Raw genomic sequence first — 21,854 nt, 5'->3', positions numbered from 1 at the left:
GGGAAAAATATCTTTTGAATGTACATACTTACTAGTTTTACATGATTAATATTGCTTATTAAAACATACTACTTCACATTTTTTCTGAGTTGGAAGAGACCTACAGGGATCATTTAGTCCAACATCTCACCTGCATGGAACAGCCCCAAGAATTTCACTGAGTGTCTGAGATAATAGTCCAAAACCACCTGAACTGCTCCAGTTCCCAACCACCCTCTGGGAGAAAACCATATTCAACCATGACCCAAAATTTTACTTATCACCCTATAAGAGAGAAGGTTTTCTAGAGTTTTGACTCAATCACATTTAAAAAAAACCCCAACAATCTAGACGGTAGTTTGTTTTTTTAAAACCTGCGCTAATGCACTTAAGTTAGTCACTACCTCAGAGGCTGAAAAGCATTTTGCAGCAACCCAGCCATTCAAACACTGCGTATCTGATGTTACTCTCTCATTAGTCACAGGAATAGTTTTGCATTTGATTTTTCACACTCTTGGAGCAGTTGTGCTCCTTGCTGCCTTCTGTCCAAACATTGACTCCTACTTCTACTGCCCTTCTGCACTGGCACAAACAGTTCCTGTAAGGAAAATGTCTAGGAAAAAAAGGAAAAAGCCCTGCAAAAAACTGTAGTGAGGTTTTCTCTAATCACACACTATAAAAAGGTCTGACAACAAACAGTGGAAAGCAGAAGAGCAGCAGGACTGTCCCTGCCACCTTCCACCCTGCCGTGTGCTGTGGCACTGAACTGGAAATCCCAGCCTCTGTGTACATCAGAAATCTCTCAGTAAATAACAATCTCTTCTTAAGTGCAGGGACAGTCACACTTCAGCCCACAGACAGGTTGTGCCAAAATAGTCAGAAAAGACATGAATTCAACTCATTTATGCTCAATTTGCTGCCTCTAGAGGCATTGTGAGACATGAGCTCTGCTTGACAAAGCCATTTAGATGCTATAGCAGAGACAAGTTCCCTGTATCTTAAAAATTGTTTAAAGTAACAGAAGGCAGCTCTGCACTGAACTTACACAAAAAGTAGAACACCAGTAAGTGCAAAATTTAGAGTTCATTAGCTTAATCTAACCACATGAAGACATTTTTATTCTGCCCATTATTGGAATAGGCATGAAAACAAATCCAAATACAGAATCTGGACAAACAAATATTATGGCAGCTGTGATGAAACAGAGCTTTCCCAATGAAACGTTAAATGGCAGTTCTGCTCTAAGTGAAACTGTTTTCCTAATCTTCCTTGAGATTTTAACTTCACTTGTCTGCTGAAAAAGGAACGCAAGGGGCATTCCATGTCCCACTGGCCTCTCCTGCAGGTCTCTAAAGAGTGCTTCACACAAACAGTAATTTATGGTATTACACTCTTGGACTACAAGTACCTCAAATTCCACTTCAGGGTATTAGGCCAACTGCTGTTTAAATTATGTGTAAACTAGCTGAATCATGACCCTCCACTGGAAAAGTCTGCCTTATAGATCATGTCCTCAGGGAGTTGAATGCTGTAATGACAACTTACCACTGAGCTAATCAAGGATCAGAAAACAAAGTTACAATTAACTAAAGCAGAGGCACTGCAAAAACAAATCAATAGTGCTACCCAGCTGAACCAGGTCATGCATGCCAGAACCTCCTACCATTTGCTACTGCAGTCTATGACTGCTAGAGTAAAAATAAACTCTAAACCACTGCAAAACCACTGAGTTATTGAAAGATGTCTTTTTACTCTAATACAGTGAAGTCAAAACCTGTTTGGTATTTCGGAGTTTTTAGAGCCCATACTGGTCAACAACTGATTTTGAAAATGCCAGTGATCAGCCCTGGCCCTAAAGGTTTCTGTAGAAATTACATTTTTATGTAATTTCTGCTCTAACTTTACAATGATGCATCAACAAATGATGGACACCAGAAGCATATACACCTTTAAAAGCCCAAGGACCAATTTTTTTTAAAAATACAGCCTTTTTTAATAACACCAGATTTGTCTTTAAAATGCAGAATTCTACACACTACATAAGCCTGCTGCAAACCAGCAAAAGAATTTTTATCTAAGAATATTATACAAATCTGTTTCAAACAGGTCTATATTTACAAAATGATTCTGTGCTTTGGACTGGTAAAGAGTCTTATCAACAACAGTTTCTGTAAATGGGTCTGGCTTTGCCCCTCATTGTGGAAAGACAGACTCATCTGGAAGTTCTGAGTGCAGAGCTAGAAGGTGAATCCAGAACAGCCATGGGAGAGATTTGGAGTTGGTGTTGTCAGACAGAATGAACAACCAAGTTATAAACATACACACTGACTTCCTGAAAACCAGCACTTTATTCTAGTCATTCCACAAGATAATGCCACAGCAGTAATCCAAAATCCAAGGAACTTTTACTTGAAATACAGTATTTTCACACCTCCTGGACCATGGTGCTGCAAGGAGCTCGGGAAGGAGCTGCACCTGAGTGATGTGTTTGGAGAAGCTGGGGAGGGCTGTGCAGAGGCTGTGATACCCCTGCCAGAGCCATCCTGGGGTCCTGTCAAGGAAAACCTTTGGAAATGCCAGCAGCATTCCCAGACAGCCTCAGCCAACTTCAGCTCTACGCTCTGACAGGTCCTTCAATGGATTTGGGGATTTATAATCAAATGAATCACTTGCTCTAGAGCACATTGCAGCAAATGAAACCAGCCAAGAGAAAGTTTTAGTTAACCACTGGCTTGCTAAACAAATGCTTTTGCGTATCCCTGCAAAAGATCAATGAAAGCTTGACGCATTGTTTCAGCTCACCTTCCTTTACAAAGCTAATCACTCAATTTTCCAGTGGCTCCTAGCTCTCCACCCCTACTTAAAAATCATTTGAAGAACTTAATGTTTTTCACAAGTATATTTCAGTCACTTTTAAAAATAAACTCTTATATACTGTAGTGCTGCAGAACCCCAAAATTTGCCCTTTTTTCCCCAGTAAATGAAAGTAAACTCACAGCTGCTGCCTTTGCTTTATCTAGGCAAGCCTTTCTCTCTAGACCACAGAGAAGTGAAGCAGGGAGACTGTAGCTCCAGTGGGTTGTAGCCATGTCTGCAGTCTAAGTCCTGAGTTATCTATCAGCTCTGGACAAGGGAGGGATATAGAAAAGGAACAAAAAAGGAAAAGCCAGTTTGTAAGTGTCATGCCTGCAAGCATTATTCTCTCATTCAGCAGTAGGGCTACTGGAACACAGATGCTTGCACTGGGACAGCTTTGGGTCAAAAACTCAGTTCTGACAGACACTCAGTGGGTCTTGTGGCAAGGATGCTGTTTAATAGGGGGAAAAAGGAGCATCTCTCTAACCCCTGCAAAGTATAAAGCTTGGACTTTCTTACAAGCACTTTATATGGAGAAGAACACAGAAAATCCAACTGGAGTAATTCACTCCAGTATTAGAAACCTTCCTCTACTCAACCACAAAAAAATGAAAATGTTTGCTTAATCCTTTTCTGCAAAACACTGCAAAGCAACAATATCACCAGCTTACCCTTCTGCATTCCAATTTCTTGCCAAGGTACAGAGCAGACACTAATTCTCATAGATCACTCATTTGCCAACATTTGTGTACCTTTGTTACTGCTGCTTTATAGTTTCTGATGTAGCAGAATAAAAAGAAGCAATGACAGATACAAGTTCTGAACTAGAGTATTATCAAAGCACAATAATTGTTATCTCATTTTAAGAAATGTAATGCCAACAGCTCAATGGAAATATGTTTCATGTAATTTAATATTCTGTTCTGCTGGAGAAGTGTAAATCAAACTAAAATGCTGCGAGCAATAGAACTGTATTTTCAAATAAGAATTATGATATATATATTTCAACATAATTTCCTCATGCACATCTGCCCTACACCAACAAAATAACCACTTAAACAGAGCAGTAGCTTGACCACTTTTTAAATTAATCCCACTAAATATGAGTGCATGAGACATGCAGAATCAGACAAGAACTCCTGATCCTTTAAGGAAAAACTGATTGGCAGTTTCATAACTATAAAAACGAAAAATAAAAATGAATACTGCATTCCCACAGCCTGTAGGAACTGTGTCTGTAGAAAAGGTGCCATATCTTGTTTCAGCACAAGCAAGTTCAATCCCCTCTAGTGCAGCACTGAGGATTTGAAAATATGCCCTTTACTGAATGTTTGAATAAGCCATCCTAGGAACCTCGATTTTTTTGTTGATTCAGTCTGAGATGTTTACTTATACTATTTCCTTCAATCTTCTTGGATCCCTTGACTTTCAAGTATCAAGACATCAAGACCTAGAATTTTACCTTATCATCAAGGGAATATTATTTTCCTGATCCATTAAATGAATAAATGACTTCACATCCTCTATGTACTCCTTTCATTGATTTATCTTTTGCTGCCTTAGTGTAAAAACTGCCTTTGTGAGGAATATGAATTCCTGCTATTTCTTTTCCTTCATTTCTTGTTTCTCTACTTCATTCTTCTTCCCCTGACCTGGCTGCTTTTTTTCCCATTCACTTTAAGGAAAACACCAGGAACTTAGATTATGCAGTCCTTCATCACCCTGTACCATTTTCTCCATTAATTGCCACAGGGTTTTTTTCATTAGCTCTCAGCTGAGTTTCACCAAAATCAATCCAATTAATTATGTTTTCCCTTTTTCCTATATCATTAGTCAAGATGGCAAGTAAAGCCAGGTGACACCAATGCCTCTAGCACATTATTTAACAATTTCCTACAGTTTGATGTACCTTTTTTCTTTTTCAGTCAGTTGTTATTAAGAAGATGAAGTTCTTGCATTCAAGGATTTCAATATAGTTTTTTAACCACAAATTGGAGAAGCATAAATATCCAAGGCTTTTCAGCTACAGCACAAAGCCCACCAATAATAATTGCAACCCGATACCTACTGAGTACAACGAATAAACAAGTGATTAAATCTACAAGTACCCAATTCCTTATCAAACATGCAATTCTTACCATTAGACCACCTTTTCATCTTCATAGAAACACAAGAAGAAATAGTAAAAAAACAAATTACAGACTTGATATTACATCATAGTAAATTTCATAGTGAAATAAAATAGTATAAAACTCATAGCGAATTTTATTTTATTTTTGTCATCAATAAGACTTTATAATCACACAGGGACTCGATAACTATGAAAAGGAAATTCTGTTTTTCATTGTGGTCTCAATTCAATAAGAAATTAAAGATCATGATAAACCTTCAACCTCTGATGCCCCATGATCAAATATTACTCAAATCTAAACCTATACTCTCACTTAAAGTTTATCTGAGGCAAAGGCAGTTTTTGTTGATTCAAGAAGCAGAACAACATTGGAGGCAAAATGGCTTCAGGACATTGCACCAGGTGCTTAATTATTCTGTTTATGCTACTGGGGAAAAAGTCAGAGGTACCAAACACAATTTACTACCTTTGAATCCTAATATCCCAAATGATTTCACCTAGCAAGCGGCTGATAGCCTCAGTTATCCAGGCAGTCGCCTCACCAACCCAGAGGTCAAGACCCCAAATGTATAACTAATGACACAGGTTACTATTAGAACACAAACCCAGTGCTGAAACATCAGGAAGCTCCCCCAGCAGGCTGCACACTGCCCCACAAGGCTGTAATTTCAGTGCTTTGTTACTGTGCCAAACAACACATGTGTCAGTTATAGTAATTATCTAATGCATCATGCTCGCCTGTTTCACTTGCTTCCATCATGCCTTCATTGGGACACCAAGATCATAAATGCTGAAGGGCATTTGCCTAAGAGCATGTGTTCTGGAGCTACAAGATGCATTGTCCCTTCATCTGATGTGAGATGTATCCTGTACCATTTCAACATCATGACAGTACTGAACTCAGCACACCAATGCTGCACTCACACTCTGACACTCAACCACTCCAGTTTTTTCTACTAAAAGTGCAAAAGACAAAGGAGTGGCAATTTCATCTTTTTCATGAAGGTATTTTTGTTTCTGAGCTACAACTACGCTTTTTAAGAGTTTTATATTCCAGGCAGAAGACAAAACCATAAACTATTCCACACATAATGACTTTGTGACTCTACAGCTGAGCACCTCCTGTTCCCCTGAAGACAGCAGAAGCTCCAAATTCTCACTCTCCCCCCTCTGCAAATTTGGGTTTTAAAGACAGCATCCACTGTAACATTTTCCTGTCAACTGACACAGGATCTGACCCAAAAGACAAGACTGAAACACATATTTAAGCGTCATTCACACCTAGATTGACACCTCACCCATGAGAGTCAAACACTCTTTCATAAAAAAAGAGTGTGACCACTTTTACTTGGCTCTCCCAGGCTTTTTAGTAACTATATGGTAACAGCATCCCAACTGTGCTTTTCATATTAAAGCAGAACAAGAGAAAAGGTCACAGAACACTCTGGAAGGCAACACTCATTAATGCAGCGTTCAAGGTTAGATCAAAGGGAGCAGTGGAACTGGGATTACACTGACTCAAATGGCTCTACTCCTTTTTTTGCTTATTTGCTGTTCACCCCATAGTGCCTGAAGCTGTTGGCACAGCTGCCTGCCAGCAAAATTTATTTAGAAACCCCTTCATATTGTACTGTTCACAGTCACTGTAACCAATATTTCAGGAATTATATTTACAGAGCAGCTGTCAGCAAAAGAACTTGGATGTGCAGCAGAAAGTTACAGCAATTCACTCTTTATATTCGAGGCACAGACATTGCAGAAACCACACACAGAGAGGTTCTTCAGCTGAATTATCAGAGAAAGACACGAAGCACCTTGGCTGTGTTTGTTCTCAAACAGTTGCCAAAAATCTGTCTTTATCAAAACCAGTACTTTCTCACTTAGACACATCCAAAGCAATCCTGCACAGGTTCAGTAATACCTACAACCATAAAATGTATTCTGAAAGCTGAGTTTCTTTCATGCTATTTCAAATTGTACAAGTCCCAGGACGCAGGATAACTTCTTCCTAAATACTCAATTTCTCCTTTTCCTTGAAGAGAGGGAGGATGCTTCTTTATAATTATAGCTTAGCAGAAGTTATGCCAGTTTTAGAAGACAACAAACGGCATTTACTGAAGGCTATAAAATCTGTGAGGTACACTACGCTTGACATCATCTCAGAGCAAAATGTTCCAAACCATTTCAGCATGTCTGTTTGAAAACTCCAGATAAATAACCACCCTTGTCCTAGTGGACCTATACAGCACATCTGGGGCATTGATACTTACCTTGGATTATGCCATTTAAAAAAAATGAATTCCAAACCTTAAATCCACAGGAGAGTTTCCACAGTCCACCACAGCCACAGCTAAGCCAGAAGTCTTGCCTAAACTCCCCTTTACAAATTTGTTTATCCCATCTCTGTCTTCTTCAGTTCATAGAGGAATTCCCTATTGAAATCTTACATAATTTTAATGTGATTATTCATCTCCTCTTTGTTCTGCAAAGTATTTAACCTTCTTCTTTTGCAAGGTCATAAAAATAATTGTTATCAATACTCTGGTTCAACAGACCCAAGAGACCCTGCTTTTCTACAGATGAGAATAAAAGTCTTGTATGTCTCAGGAACGTGCTACCTACGTATTTCACGCTACAAGTGGATTTACTTACATACCCACGGAGTAATGCTGACAACACACTTTCAAAAAAAAAATTTATCTATTGTGTTATGTGAAATACTCCTGGAAAATTAATAAAGCTAATATGTAAAGGTCTAAAGTACATTCTACAGTGGGTGATATAAGAAAGCAAGGCTGTACTCAAAGGAATTAAACCACCCTGCAATATAAATGTTATAGCAGTCCCATAAAACAATGAGCTCTAGCAGATTATGGAAGGAAGCAGCCAGAACATCAATTAGATGTCAAACTGTATCCAAGTTTAAAGAAACCTCATGACAAATCTGAGGGTTGTCTAAACAACCTGTTGCCCACACAAGCTTTAAATACTGTATGCAACGTGGTGGTAAAAGCTTTCAATGAAACAAAAGGGAGTAAACCAACTGATAAAAAAAAAAAAAAAAAAACAAAATCTACTAAGCCAAACTGTTTTCTTAAGGTTAATACAGGGAGCAGGAAGTTAAGAGTGTTTCTCAAGGGAAACCAGCTATGACTTTTTGCAGCTCAAAACCACATTGTTCTCTATAAAAAGAAAAGACTAAAGGGGAAAGAAAATAAAGTTCCCAAATTAGACATAGTAATTTCTCACACTTTAGGTAATAAAGTATGCGCAAAGCTGAGAATAAAGATGCAGTCACTCTTAGACAGGAAAGAAACATCCAACTAAATTATTACCTAATTCTTCTGCATGAGAGACATTTCTGCCAGGGATAGTCTGAAGGTCTCTAAGACTAGAGAGACGAGCAATATCCCAGGATGCTACCACTCCATTTTATTGCTACAGCTCCACACATTTTGGTTTGTCTCCCCAGGTATTCAGGCAGTGCATCACCACTGGCAGGTCAGCCGCTGAGGGACTCCAGAGATCATTCCTTTGTACTCCCCTACTGATCCTGGGAACGAGCACAGGACACTGCAGTCAGCTTCCAAAAGTCACTGGCTAATGTGAATTATTCTGCTCAGCACAGGCCAGCTCTGTGTGACTCACTGATGGGCCTCCACTGGTGAGACTGGGGTTGAATCAACTGCCACAATGAACAAAACTCTCAGTGAATCTATCTTAATCTCAGACAATACATTTTGTATCTTGTTTTTCTTGGTAACATTGTTGTGGGTTTTTTTCTGCTCCTTCCACTCTTATTCTCACTCAAAAACAACCACGTAGACAAATCACATGCTGCAAGAATGCTGGACAACAGAATTAGTCATAAAAACATGAAAGAAAAACAAAGCATAAAATGCAGATTTGAGAATTAAGATAAAGTACTACACTTCTTATTTGATCATTACCTGTCATCTGTGCCTGAGACGAAGAACAGAGAGGGTATGAGCACATCAAGCTTCATAAATAAGCAAAACACTCCAGGAAATATTGGAAGGAGACTCAAAGGAGTTTTCAGCTATTGGTGGCTGGTATTTAATTGAAAGTGCAAGTTAAACAGGGAAACTGACAGAACCTGGATTACGTTCAGCTGTAGATATGCAAGTACAATGTACAAATACAAATCTTCCATTACTATACCTCATTTATTAATCTTCTTAAAACATGCTTACAAGAATTGAATCAAACCAGTTATCAAACAAGAACTGCACAGAGTTCTGCCAGGACAACCAACACACAGCCCCTGGCCTTAAAACAGACAGCAAGCCTGGAGCTCATTATCTAAGAAATGATCACACAAGTTCTCCCTCCACAGCCAGTCCTTGCACACCTACAGAGCCCTCATTCTCATCCAAACCCATCTGCAGATATACATCTACTGGAGACAGTTGTTTACAAACAGAGGCAAAAGCTTGTCTCAGTGCATTTTAATGGGTATTACAAAAGATGTCACAAAACCAAGAAAAATTCCCAGACCAAGTAATACTTATCCTGCTGTTGTCTAGCAGCATATAAGAAATTTTACAAGTCTATGGTATCAGTAAAAAAACAAAAAACCAAAACCTTTGATTGTTGGAACATTTTAAACCATGAGGAGGTTTTAAAAAAAGCTTTTTTGATCTATGCCCACCCACATGCCAGCTCCAAAACATCTATGAGATGAAATAATTTCAAGGAGATCATGACAGCCTTGTGAGACTGAAAGAACAGTGATAAATCTGCACCAATACATCACTCTAAAAAAGCTAAGGCAGTGAATTACTTTCCCTTATGTCTTTAGGAATGGAGTATGTGCACATGCAAACACACATTGCTCTGTGTGTACACATGGAGAGTGCACCAATACACAATTTCTCTGTGTTGTGTACTTCACTCTGGGTTTCAGCAGTACTGAATCCAGGAGAGCCACAACAGCAGGCAAGAAATCTGTCCTTCAGCTAGTCTATTTCCTAACTCCAAGTTAGAGAGGGACTGAGATGGGGAACAATGCAAGGCTCAGAAACAGTTTTTATGCAGTCAAGAAACACAAACTTCTCAATTTAGAAGTTGGGACTCAGAACTCCTTCCTCTGTACAACTTATAACGTAATTATAGTATTGCTTGCAGCTCCAAATGACTCATGCAGGACCATTTTGGAAAAATACCTCAGTCTCCCAGAGCAGCTTTTCCCTCTAAAACTGTTGTGCACTGTGCTGAATGTATTCCCACAGGGCACCTCCTCACTGTAAGAAAAGGTTTATGTTGTGACCCTGGGCACTGCAGGATTTGCCATTTGGCAGAGATGGTTTCCTCACAGAGCTGCTGTAGCCTGGCAAGCTCCTAGCACTGCCTGCATTCCCCTCAAATACTCCTTATGGATACGGACTGCAGAATGGATGCAGGCAGCTGAAGTCAGCCCAGAATGTGCCACACTCCTGGAGCAAACAGCAGTCCCTGCAGCAGGGAACACCAATGGTGGCACGAGGACACGCTGCAAATCCATCCCTATGACCAGGGAATGTGGTGTAGGGATAGCAAAGTCACATAAGTGTCAAACCAGGAATCAAATATTTCAGAGAAGCTGTTACACATTTAATGGGAACTTTCATGAAATACCACTAACAAATTTCATTTGGAGATGAAAATCACCAAAGAGCCCCAAACAACACTCTAGTTGTACTGAGAGATTTCTGTGTGTACTCCAGACATTATTTGCTTCATCAGTAATTAAAGAAGACAGTGATTATAAACATTGTCTGAAGACACATGTAGAGCTGGAAATGGAGCTAATGGAGATAGGGAAGGTGAAGGATAGACAAACAATGCAGGAAGTGTGTGGGGAGAGATCTCATGTACTTCAGTAAATTGATTCCCTTATATCCCAGCATTGGGAACATTATTTTCTATTTCAAAAAGATTAATTTTGTGCTTATTATCTTAAAGCTGAAAGTTAAGTGAGGGACATCTAAAAATTACCAGCTTGCCAAACTGACATGCAAATAGAAATACGAGGCTGCAGTTAGACTCAACTCTTGCACTAATTATTCCCTCTTCCATGGTTTTCAGGCTTTACTGAAGCCCATATCACTGTAAATAAATTAAGACTGTTTTAAAATAGCTAAACTAACACAAGTCTCATCATGTATACTAGCTTCTTTTTGATTGGATTTGCAAACATCTGCACATGGGAGGCAATCCTATGTCCAACCTCACAGTCCACCCGCCTAAAAACATATTTCAAGCCATCACACAGACTAAGCCTACACATTTCAGGAAGGAAAACCTTGGTTCTATGGCTTACAAGAGTTTCATTATTTAAAACCTTTGAAAAGCTAGGGGAATGACTGACCCCTGCTCCCCACCCCCAGAGGAACAGCCACATGAGTATATTTAAGCAGCTGGACACACCAATTTCTCAATGCAGGTTCTTTAATGCAGTAGTCCATGAAACCGAAACTGGAATTCAAGCCCCTCTTTGTAAGCCTGCCACCTGCTTGCCTTGAGTTGATTTAAGGAAGCACAGCCTTTTTTCCTCCTGTTTAGATGGCAATTTTGATTGAAACATTCTGACAGGTAAGTAATTTGGGGCCAGTATTAAAGAAAAGCATTGTTTTTATCTGGTGATAAAAGTTTGATTATGTTTGTGATTTATAAGGAATTACTTTAAGAAGGCCAGGTTGCAGATGACAGTCTGCCTACATCCTACAGCCCACAGCTGCATAAAACAGAGTAATTGCAGCATCACAGCCTTTGAAACATGATTAATGGTGATTTCATCTTCCCTCAAATGGGTATAGAAAAAACCAGAACATTATGCCTGGAAAATAAATTTGCCAACAAAAATATTGTAGCCCAAGTCACTTTCTAAATGGACATATTGCTTCCCAGTAATAAAATACACTTGCTCTATACGCAGACAGAAAGTAGTAAGCAAATGCATTTACCATCAAAATAGAACTTTAACTCTTCAGTCCTGGGTTTACTTAGGAAAAGAACTGAAACAATTTGAAGTTTTCCAATCAGTAAATAACAGATTAAGATCTCTAAACTGTACATAACTCAACCCCAGCTAACTGATATCTCTTATCACAACACTGAGAGTGAACACATTGATACAGAGTTGCATTTGGAGCAGCTGATAGCGTCATCACCTCATATGAGAAATGCACACAGTACAGAAACCATGCCAAGGATAAAATTTATCTCTAATGATGCATTAGATGCTGCTACTTTAATTGGTGCTGCTATCAAAACTCATGAATAAAAGTGATGTCAACACTCAGTAATAGTCATGATTATTGATCAAAAATGCCTTATTAAAACCAGAGAATTTTGCACATTGACACTCAACCAACTGCAAAGGATTGGCAGGGTTCAGAGATGAGCCCCTGCCATCTGCACATGAATATGTATCAAGGGTTCATTTGATTAGTAACAAACTACTTACAGTCATTACAACAACCATAAAGAGCACCATGTAAAGAAGGACTAAGGAGTTATTTCAGCCAACAAGATTGCTCTATGAGATACAATGATATCTTCAGACACTCCAGCAGCACATCACTCCTAATCAAGCCTTGGAACAAATAAAAATCAAATAAGAATGGACAGGCTGAGACAAATGGTTGCCAACACAAAAGACTAACAACAGTGCATGTCTGAAGGCAAAAAAAAAACCATACAAAGTTGTAATTTGATCTACTTTCTTGCCCTAAAATATGAATTGACATTACTCAAAATAGAGAATTATTCTCTCTTAGTAATTTGAGATGATATAGTGAATGCTGATGCCACATATTCTTCATGGAAAGCCTTCACCTGAGCTTTCAGACTGTCTCACATTAAAGTGCTCCCCATGGCCAAGTCTCTGCTGCGCTGTAACACTGCACCCCTTTAGATTTCTCTGAAACACCAAGTTTATCACTACTTCACTACACTTAAAACCACTGTTGGTTTTATTACTTTTGCCATCCTGTAAGGGTCTAAAGCACACCTCAGCACAGCTCTTCAGTCACAGCCTAAATTTCCCTAATACTTCAGAGTACCTCAGTTGAGACTGCAATCACACAGGACCCCTTTCTCACAGCTCTGAACTGCTCCTGTGGATCAAGGCACAGTGGACAGCATCTGAATTCTCAATCTGTATTGAATTGTTCCATGTTATGACCATGCAATAACAAAATTGAGAAGAAAAGAAATACTCCACAAGAAACTAAGTGGAAAGAAAACAAAAGAAAAAAGGAAAACACACAAAGAACACAAAACTCAAGTAAACAGGGACCAAAAGCATCAGGTGACAAAACAATAAATTACTCTGGAAAAACAATGGTATTTTCTCTACAGTGATCATGGCTTTTAAAGCCTCTCAGTTGCTCCTCTCTTGGCTCCACTTCATCCATAGGACACAATAGTATTATATATCCTTGGCTCTATCCTCACTGCCCTTAACAACAGGCATGGCACACCCAACCAAGAGCAGGACATGAACCACAACCGCCCTTGCAGATGGAAGCAATGGCAGAAACGAGGATCACGGGCTTCACTTCAAATCTCAGTTGTGCCAATACCACAAAAGCATCACACAGAGAACATGATCCCCCATCTTAAGGAAGACTGCCTTGGTCAAGGCATGATTGTGTAAACTCGAGAAGAAGCACCCAGCCTCATCCTGGGTGATTCATACTGTTTTTCAGGAATAACCCAGGAAAGAAAAGAACAAAAGTGCAAAACTACAAGGTTCATACATAACGCATGGAACATTGGAGCTGCAACATTTCTGGCATCCATGGCAACTTCTGAAATTGCCCTGGCCACAGAGACATTCTATTTTAAGAAAAACCCTAATTGCCATTAGACACAGGTGATGCATAACAATTACCTGACAAACAAGGCAAGCACCTGTTTAAACTAAGAATCAGCATTCATTCGTATGTGATAATATGGTAGACAAGGTTAAATACAGAAAGTGAAATTTCTATCTTGAGATGTTTTAAATGTCAACAAGTATTGAGGAAAAGGCAAGTGAGGCAATACAAAAAACAAGACTGCCAACCTACAAACCTACAATTAATGATCAATCACCAAAATATACTAGATGGAAATAACGTGTGCTTCACTGCATATGTTAAACTAAAATAGAGCTATTTCATAGATACAAAGAGAATTGAAAAACCCTTTTACAAACAATATGGAACAATTATCTCTTGAGAAGTATTTTGGATGGGTTTCTCAACCATATCATCAGATAGAGATTTTTAACAAGCATAATATATTTAAGGTGGCTAAGTTCAATTTTCATCTGAATTTTTAAAAGCTTTCTCAGATTTTTATTTGCCAAATACATTCCACCACAAGAGCTGTAATCAGCGACCTAAAAGCCAGATATTCTCCAACTGTTTTGCAAATCATATTACATAAAGCAAAGATAAGCCTAAGTCATAGTGAGAAAATATATTAGATGGAAAAAAAATTTTAGATAAGAGGCTCAAAAATTATCCCTGAACCAAATCCATTAATAAGATTAAATTTAAACGTCTCCCACAAACAAAAGTTGCAAGCAAAGCCAAGTCTAGACACTACACACAAGAAGTTCTGTATAACATTTTTTCCAACACTGCACATATTTAATAAAGCTGCCCTGAGCAACCTGAGTGCAGATACTCAGCCATGCAGACTAAAGGACAGTTTCTCTAGATGCCATACATCACTCTTCCCCAAGCAACCCCATGAGTTCTGGTGAAGGAAGAGGCATCCTGTAGCTTTTATGTCTATCTAGGAGGTTGTTTTCAGATTCCACAGTTAGAAGATCATGTAGAGCACATAAAAATGCTTCTGTCCTCCTCTTTCACTCCACTGCAGCAATGGCCTCTAAGAAAGCAGCACAGCTCTCCAGCTGCATTTCACAGGGATATTCTCTGGTTTTGAGTAACCTGCTCAAACCAAAGTGAGCCATCTTCCATCTTTATCTCACTTTATCCCCACACTTTATCTTACTCCAGTTCCAAAAGAATACCTAATGTATCCTGCTGAAACCCAGTATTTGGCTTTGCCACAGTTTAGACGAGCAACCCCTGCAATGGCTGCACAGACCAAGGTCATTCAGCACTGTAAATGAATTGAGTCTCACCTGTCCTGGAAGCAGCACACTAAATATAGAGAGAAAAAGTACACATTAAACATTTTACTTCATCATTAAAGCTTGTTTTGATCTTTTAACATGGATTAAAATCATCTTCAAAGAAATTAAGAGTGCTTACTGTTTAAATTCTTAGTAAATTTAACTTCCTGAAATATCATCTTGATTCTAGAGCCCATTTTGCAGCCAGTAACTGATCTCCTATTTTTTTCCTACTCAAAGCCATTTACTTTTACTTTTTATTCACCTTTTACTTTTCCCTCCTTTGTTTTCTTGGTAAAAATCTCTGTCTGTTGAGATAGCAGCAATCAGCTTGTACTGACTGATGATGGGAAATCAATACACACAACAATCCACAATTTCTGGAGGGGACCTTGCATTACCTGCTCTTCACCAGACATTGCTGCCTTTGGAGAACACATTACTCCAGTTCAACACCACTATGGTGGAGTTCTGATCAGGTCATGCTTGGCAAACACTTAACTAAATTAGGGAATATTACTTCTAAATGCAGTCCAAACACAATCCTGTTTAAAAAAAAAAAAAGCTCCCAATGCTGTACTGACTGTATAGGGAGACAAACAGATTCAAAACCTGCATTGCCACTCCATAACCTTCTACGGAGTTAAGTTAATAACAGCTTCAGCCCATCAACTTCTTACCAGGTTGGGGTTTAAATCAATCCCTCCTTCCCCAATGAAATGGCAAGTTTATCATGTATTCTTTTATTTGGTAAATTTTCTGATTAAACACTTTCCACCTAGCAAGAAGAGTCAAAGAACACCCCTTTTCATGTGCATGTTACAAAGGTCTCTACTTCAAACACAGGTTCAACCCTGTAACCATTCACTTTCCCATAAATATTACAGAGCAGTAAAAACCTGCTAGACTTATTTGGACAGTTCTACTTTTCTTAAGTCTGTTGCTAGATATTCTGCCATAATCCTTAAGATGTGCATTGCTTTTTCATGCCCAGACGAAAAATGTATTACCATACACCAGAAAAAAAAGAAAAAAAATAGTATAACAGTAACTCAGGTTGTATTACAGAACTACAGCCTTGCTAACATATCCTAAATTTCAGCTAGACAAAATATTGAATTCACTTTCATCAAGACTGGTATTTCATTGTAACAATGGACAATCCTCGTGCACAGACATAATGAGCAAAAGTACAACTGCCAAGTGGGAAAATCCTATCTTGAGTTCTGAAGCTTCTCAAAAGAATGAATGCACCAAGAAATATACTCCCAACTAGGAGCAGATGGAGCTGCTCTACTATTCAGAGATTAGTTTGAATCCCCAAGATCCAAGTGTTCCAACCCTACCACTCCAAGAGTTCCCACCGAGAGGGCTGGAGAGGGGATGGTCGGAACAGGCACTGCAACCAAACAGTGAAGCCCCACACAAGCCCAGCTCCCGAGAAGACAGAACAGAGATCAGGTAGAATTTCTGCAGACATATTAGAGAGCTTCTGTTGGGTCTGCAGTTTGTTTCCTTGGTCTGGAGTTTGCTTCCTTCCAAGGAAACAAACTCCAGACCCAATACAAGCCCCCTCTAATATGCCTGCAAAAATTCCACCTGATCTCTGTTCTATCTTTGGCTGTAAGCAATTCAGCAGGAAATAACCACATTAAAAAAAAAAAAAATAGCAAAAAACCCCACCAAATCTCTGTATTTTTCCATTTCAGCTTTGAAAAATAGACCTAAACCTGCAGTGGACAGAGCAAACCTCTACCTTTTCAAAACAGCCAGGAATAATACCATAATAGATTCTTATCATAAAGAGGAAAAACAGAAAGCATTTTTAAATATGTTTTGAGGTCCCTGCATGTATTCACATAGTCCAACAGCAAACAGATGTTTCTCCATAGAAGCCTGGACTGCAAGTGTATGAAAAACCAAAAAATGCTGAAAGAATGCAGCTGACCTTCTCTTTGGGCACAGTAATGACCATACAGTCACAGCCAAGAGAAATGTAGCCCAACTGCAAAAAGATTAAGATACGTACACTTGGGGAAAAACCAGGATACGAGATACTTAGTAAAGACCAGCAAAATATGCAATCAGCATTTTGTAACAGTGAAGTCTTTGATGAAGAAAACTTCAGAGTCCCATAGTACATTTTTCACTTGTTTTACTTACTTTACTGGGTATTAAGTCACACTTGTCACAGTAGGGGAGAACATAGGCCAGCAGAGACAGAACTGCAAAAACTACAAAAGCCCTACCTAAACTGTCGTGAGACCAATATGGGACCCTAAATAAAGCTCCCCTGTCCTCATTTCACCAGGCTACATTCTGTAGTAAAACACTAATGTAGCTTTTGAAATTCAAAAGCAGAAACACCCACACCCAAGCCTGTTACAACCAAGATAACTTCCTACAGAGCTGCTAACACAGAGCCAGCCCTAAGCAAGGCTGTTGGGTGAACAAAGCAAAGACTCTGATGTGCCACAGCAAGGTGGAATGAGACGTGAAAACCTCTCACCAGCTCATCAAAGCCTCTGCAGGTTATCAGCTTCCCTAAGTGAGAAATGCCCTGGATGTCATCTGAAATCATTAAAAACCATGGGTTTTAAGCTCCCCTGACAGGTAACTGAGGCATGGGAGGAAGATGATAGAAGCCCTTCCCTCTAGCCAATTATAACCTGAATCCTGCTTCTAAAGCACTGCAGCCCGAGAGATAATTTTTTTCCAATTAACAGCTCTCAAAGTGATTGATATATACATGTCGATAATCATTAAAAAGTTAATCTTAATTTGAAAACCACTTTTCATTTGGTATATCTATAGGATGAGATGATCACAGTTTTACCAATTAGTGGCCACATATCAAAATGGGCTTTTTGTAACCAGACTTGTAAACAGAACAGAACCCAAAGGACACCTTTGTGTATCAAATCTATACCACTACCACAAAAAATCACAATAAAATAGGCTATTTGCTGTGCATGAAAACATAAACAAAACTAAACAGATTTACAGCAAGAAACATTGACTTTGAGATCCAATGAAAATACAAGGAGATGTGAGAACTGTTGCTGTGAACATTCAATTTCCATAAGTGATACCAGTTAGATCAAGCATTGACTTGTATTGTGCTGAAAAAGCTGGAATTACAGCATAAAGCTGTTCTGCATGGCAAGCTTCTGAAGGCAATCTTCCTGTATTATACATGAAGTTCTCTTTCAGTACAGCCATTCTGAGCAGAGTTTTGAAGATCAAGGGGGTTTTTAGTTACCTCCTTTCTCCTACTACCAACGTGATCCTGCTGCTGCTCCCTTCCCATGGCTGATACAGCAACTGTGAAACAAAGACGTGGCAATAACACAAACTCCCTAAATATTTTTTTTGCTTTCTGTCTCGACAACTGCCAGGAGTGCAGCATCTAATCTTGGCATTTACAACAAATTCTTTTCCAAGCTTCCCTTTTTGGTAAGGTATTTGCTATCTAAGGCTTCTAGATATCCCTGCTCACATATCAAAAAACTTTAAAACTGCTGCAAGCCCATTTCTCTCCTCTCTTATTTCTGCAAAAACCTCCCTGCACAATCCAGAAAAACACAAGTTTTGGAGTTTTTCCTGGAGCACACATCCTTCTCTTTTTAAATTGATAGAATTTTTGGAGCCTCATTTGAAGGATAATTAAACTGACTGAAAATGACAAGCCAAGCACTAAATAAATCAAATAAATTCCAATATTCCAAAAGTAAAGTCCAGTATGACCCTCTCAATTTTTTTATCAGCAAATCCTCTGAATTCAGACAGGTCCAGTTCAAACTTACACTTACATAAAATATGGGACAGTGAGATGTATCAAAATGATTTCTAGCAACCATTTGTTTCAAAAATACCACAAAAATACTAAGTCAATTCTAAGATGTCGCATGCTTCCTCCTGCATTCTCCTACAAAGACATGGTATGGATTTTACAAATCAAGTAAAAACTGTTCATTTTTCATGGTACATAGAAATGGAAAAAATATATGACTGCTTTGATTTTTAATTAAGAACTGAACAGCCACTACAATACCTCTGTTCTCTCACAATTCAGCTATTCACCAGATTTCCTACCCAATGGAATTACATTCAATTTGCATTATTGTGCTCAATTTCCTTCAGGAAAGTTCCTACATTGCCTGTCCTTTCTCTGGAAGCAACACACCATTTAACTATGTATGTAACCAGCAAAACTTCAGAGCTGCTTCCCCTGTTCTACATCAATGATTTAACAGGAACAAAAAAAAAATTTATGCCTTGGAACAAAAACGCAATTTTTTTGCCCCCCCAAAGTTAGCACTATACAACATACAGCTAGGACCAGCTATTAACCAATTATTTCAATGGGAGTGCTGGAATGTTGAACAGATGTCCGCTACCCCTTCAGAAGTCAATTAAAATCCATATGCCAAATCAAACAGTACTGATGTTTGGCAACTGTATCAAGAGCATTACAATAACAATTCCTCCTATGTATTCACTACGTATACACACAGACTTTCTAACTTGGACACTGATAAAAGCTCATGGTTTTGCATGTTCCAAATTTTCAAGCATTCAGAAAGTGCCTGGAACAAGCTATAGGGGTAAAATACCCATCCAGTTCCCTTAAGCACAAAATAAATCTTTTTTGATCCAACTGCCCTTAACTTACACATCACTAAGAAAGTAACTGTGTGCTATTTCATTCTTACCTTCTCCAGTAAAGAATAAAAGAGAAAATGAGCCTACATACAGGACAGCACAGAGAGCATTAATCTGATTCCACACAACTATTAACATGTTTAACTCTTGACACAGGTACATCCCACAGCAACTACAGACCTGGCTGTCCAAGTCCTCTAGCACTTGAGTCCACTGCTCCTTTTTAACTACTGTGTGATGCTCTCCTAGAACTCCAAGGTGGCCTGGACTAGAGCTGAATTTGTCCTACAAGAAGTTACCAAAAACAATCCAAGGGTTGCTAAACCCAAAAATCTAAGTTTCATCAAAGCGTGTTATTGTAAGCCAGCTGAGAAAAGAGAATCCACTGTGAGTGATCCAAAAAAGGAGCCTTTTTCCTGCCCACTGGTTCCCTGCCAGTGAATCCTTTTGGGCTCAGCAGGTTTGTCACTCTGTAGATTAATTTAGCTGCTTCTCTTCCTTATGGAGTCTCTGGAGGTTCTCTCTTCACTGCTCCTTCCATCACTTCATGGGAGCTGTGCCTTTCTGCAGCACTTGCCAGGAGTCCTGCTGTCTCTGGGAACTCCTCTCAAAAGGAAAATTCCTGTGCCCAATTCCTGAGCTGCTGCCCATCTCCCACTTAGCACCTGTGATCCACACTCTCTTGACAAGGATTGTAGGCATGCAACAAAGTGAAATGGGAAGACAGCAGTCTGTCAAGTCACAGCCACCATGCCAGCCTGCTCAGTTCTGCTACTTAATCTCAACTAAAGGAATTTAAACACTACCACTGATACTACATCAAAATCCACACAGTGGGGAATGAAATGAACCACTACACAAAAAACTGGGAAGATTTCTATCCCCTCAATCTCCTAGGTCCTTTTTAAAGATCACAGCTGAGCTGTCAACCTTACAATAAATGAGAAGAGTCCACAATATGAAGAATCCAATGCTACAGAGAATTATACTAGGAGTCGAACTCAATGCATTGGTGAAGGCACCAAAATATTTGAGTACAGCCTGAAAAACACAAATAATAAATAGTTGAACTATCACTAAGTTAAAGGCAAAACCTTGTTTCTAATATAGTTTATTACAACAAGAAAAAGAACAAACTGCATCCACACCTGTCAAAAGCCAAACAAATGCCTTTTTTCTAAAACACTACCACAGGAAGTTACTGAGTTGAGAACAATGTGAAAAAAAATCAAGAAGCACAAATAAAAGAGAAGCTGCCTATTAAAGATATTTCCTAAGAAGGAAGAAGTTCCTGCAATGCCAATAAGTGACCAGTTGAAGTGTTCTGGGACTTTCTCTCTTAGACTCTTAGAACAACATCACACTTGAGAATAAAAGCAGTAAGTGAAAGATACTGCTCTAGATGGAACAGGCAACAACACATCAGAATGCTAAGCTAGGAAGGCAGAGCATTTCTAAATTTCATGACCAAAATTACCTGCTGCACCTGTCACAGGCCATTAAATTTCATCTAGGAAGGATTTCCACCTTTGAAAAGCTATAGCAAAAATTTACATTTTCAATTTCAACGTCTCAATGGATGGCTACAATGTTTTCCCAAATGGTAGCTTGTCCAAAAGATGAATCATTTTCATTGTCAAAAACATATGCCTCACCTCCAAAGCCAGTTATTAAGCATCTGTTTTGGTGATTGATACTTGTTACGTGTCTCCCTGCAAATGAACACAAGCATCACTACCTGCTGTTTTCCTATATAGTAAAGGCATTTGTAATTGCTCTTTCTGAAAAGCATTAAGTCTCTAATTGTCAATCTTCTGCACATTTTTATGGCTCTTTTCTACAGCCACACAACTGTATGTTCTCAAGAACTGTGTAAGCAGGCATCACCGTCATGGCTGTATTTTAAAATTCAACTTCATTAAGATGGAGACAAAGCAAAAATCATCTAGTTAATTTCCATTTCACCTTGTTTCCTCTCCCATCCTTCCCCATCTCTCACTAACACAGAACAATGATGCACCTCCAGCTGAGACTCACAGGTGTCACAGAGGGCAGCCTCCTTAGAGATCCATTATTTCAGAAATC

At 38.9% G+C, this 21,854-nt stretch overlaps 1 protein-coding gene across 10 annotated transcripts in view; it reads right to left on the bottom strand.

Moving 5' to 3' along the window:
• Positions 1-21,854, bottom strand: part of GULP1 (GULP PTB domain containing engulfment adaptor 1) — a 173,232-nt gene that overhangs the window by 99,618 nt on the left and 51,760 nt on the right. Inside the window, exon 1 of one of the 10 annotated variants that reach the window (XM_064717624.1) lies at positions 8,302-8,322. The exons of the other annotated variants lie outside the window; for them this stretch is intronic. The gene's annotated coding sequence lies outside the window, so the exon portion shown is untranslated. Of the gene's footprint in view, positions 1-8,301; positions 8,323-21,854 lie in introns of those variants that run through there. 10 annotated transcript variants of the gene reach the window in all.

This window comes from Zonotrichia leucophrys, chromosome 7, assembly GCF_028769735.1.
Source record: "Zonotrichia leucophrys gambelii isolate GWCS_2022_RI chromosome 7, RI_Zleu_2.0, whole genome shotgun sequence".
NCBI lineage: Eukaryota > Metazoa > Chordata > Aves > Passeriformes > Passerellidae > Zonotrichia > Zonotrichia leucophrys.
Note: the sequence above shows the minus strand (reverse complement) of the source record. Positions and strands in the feature narration are given on the sequence as shown.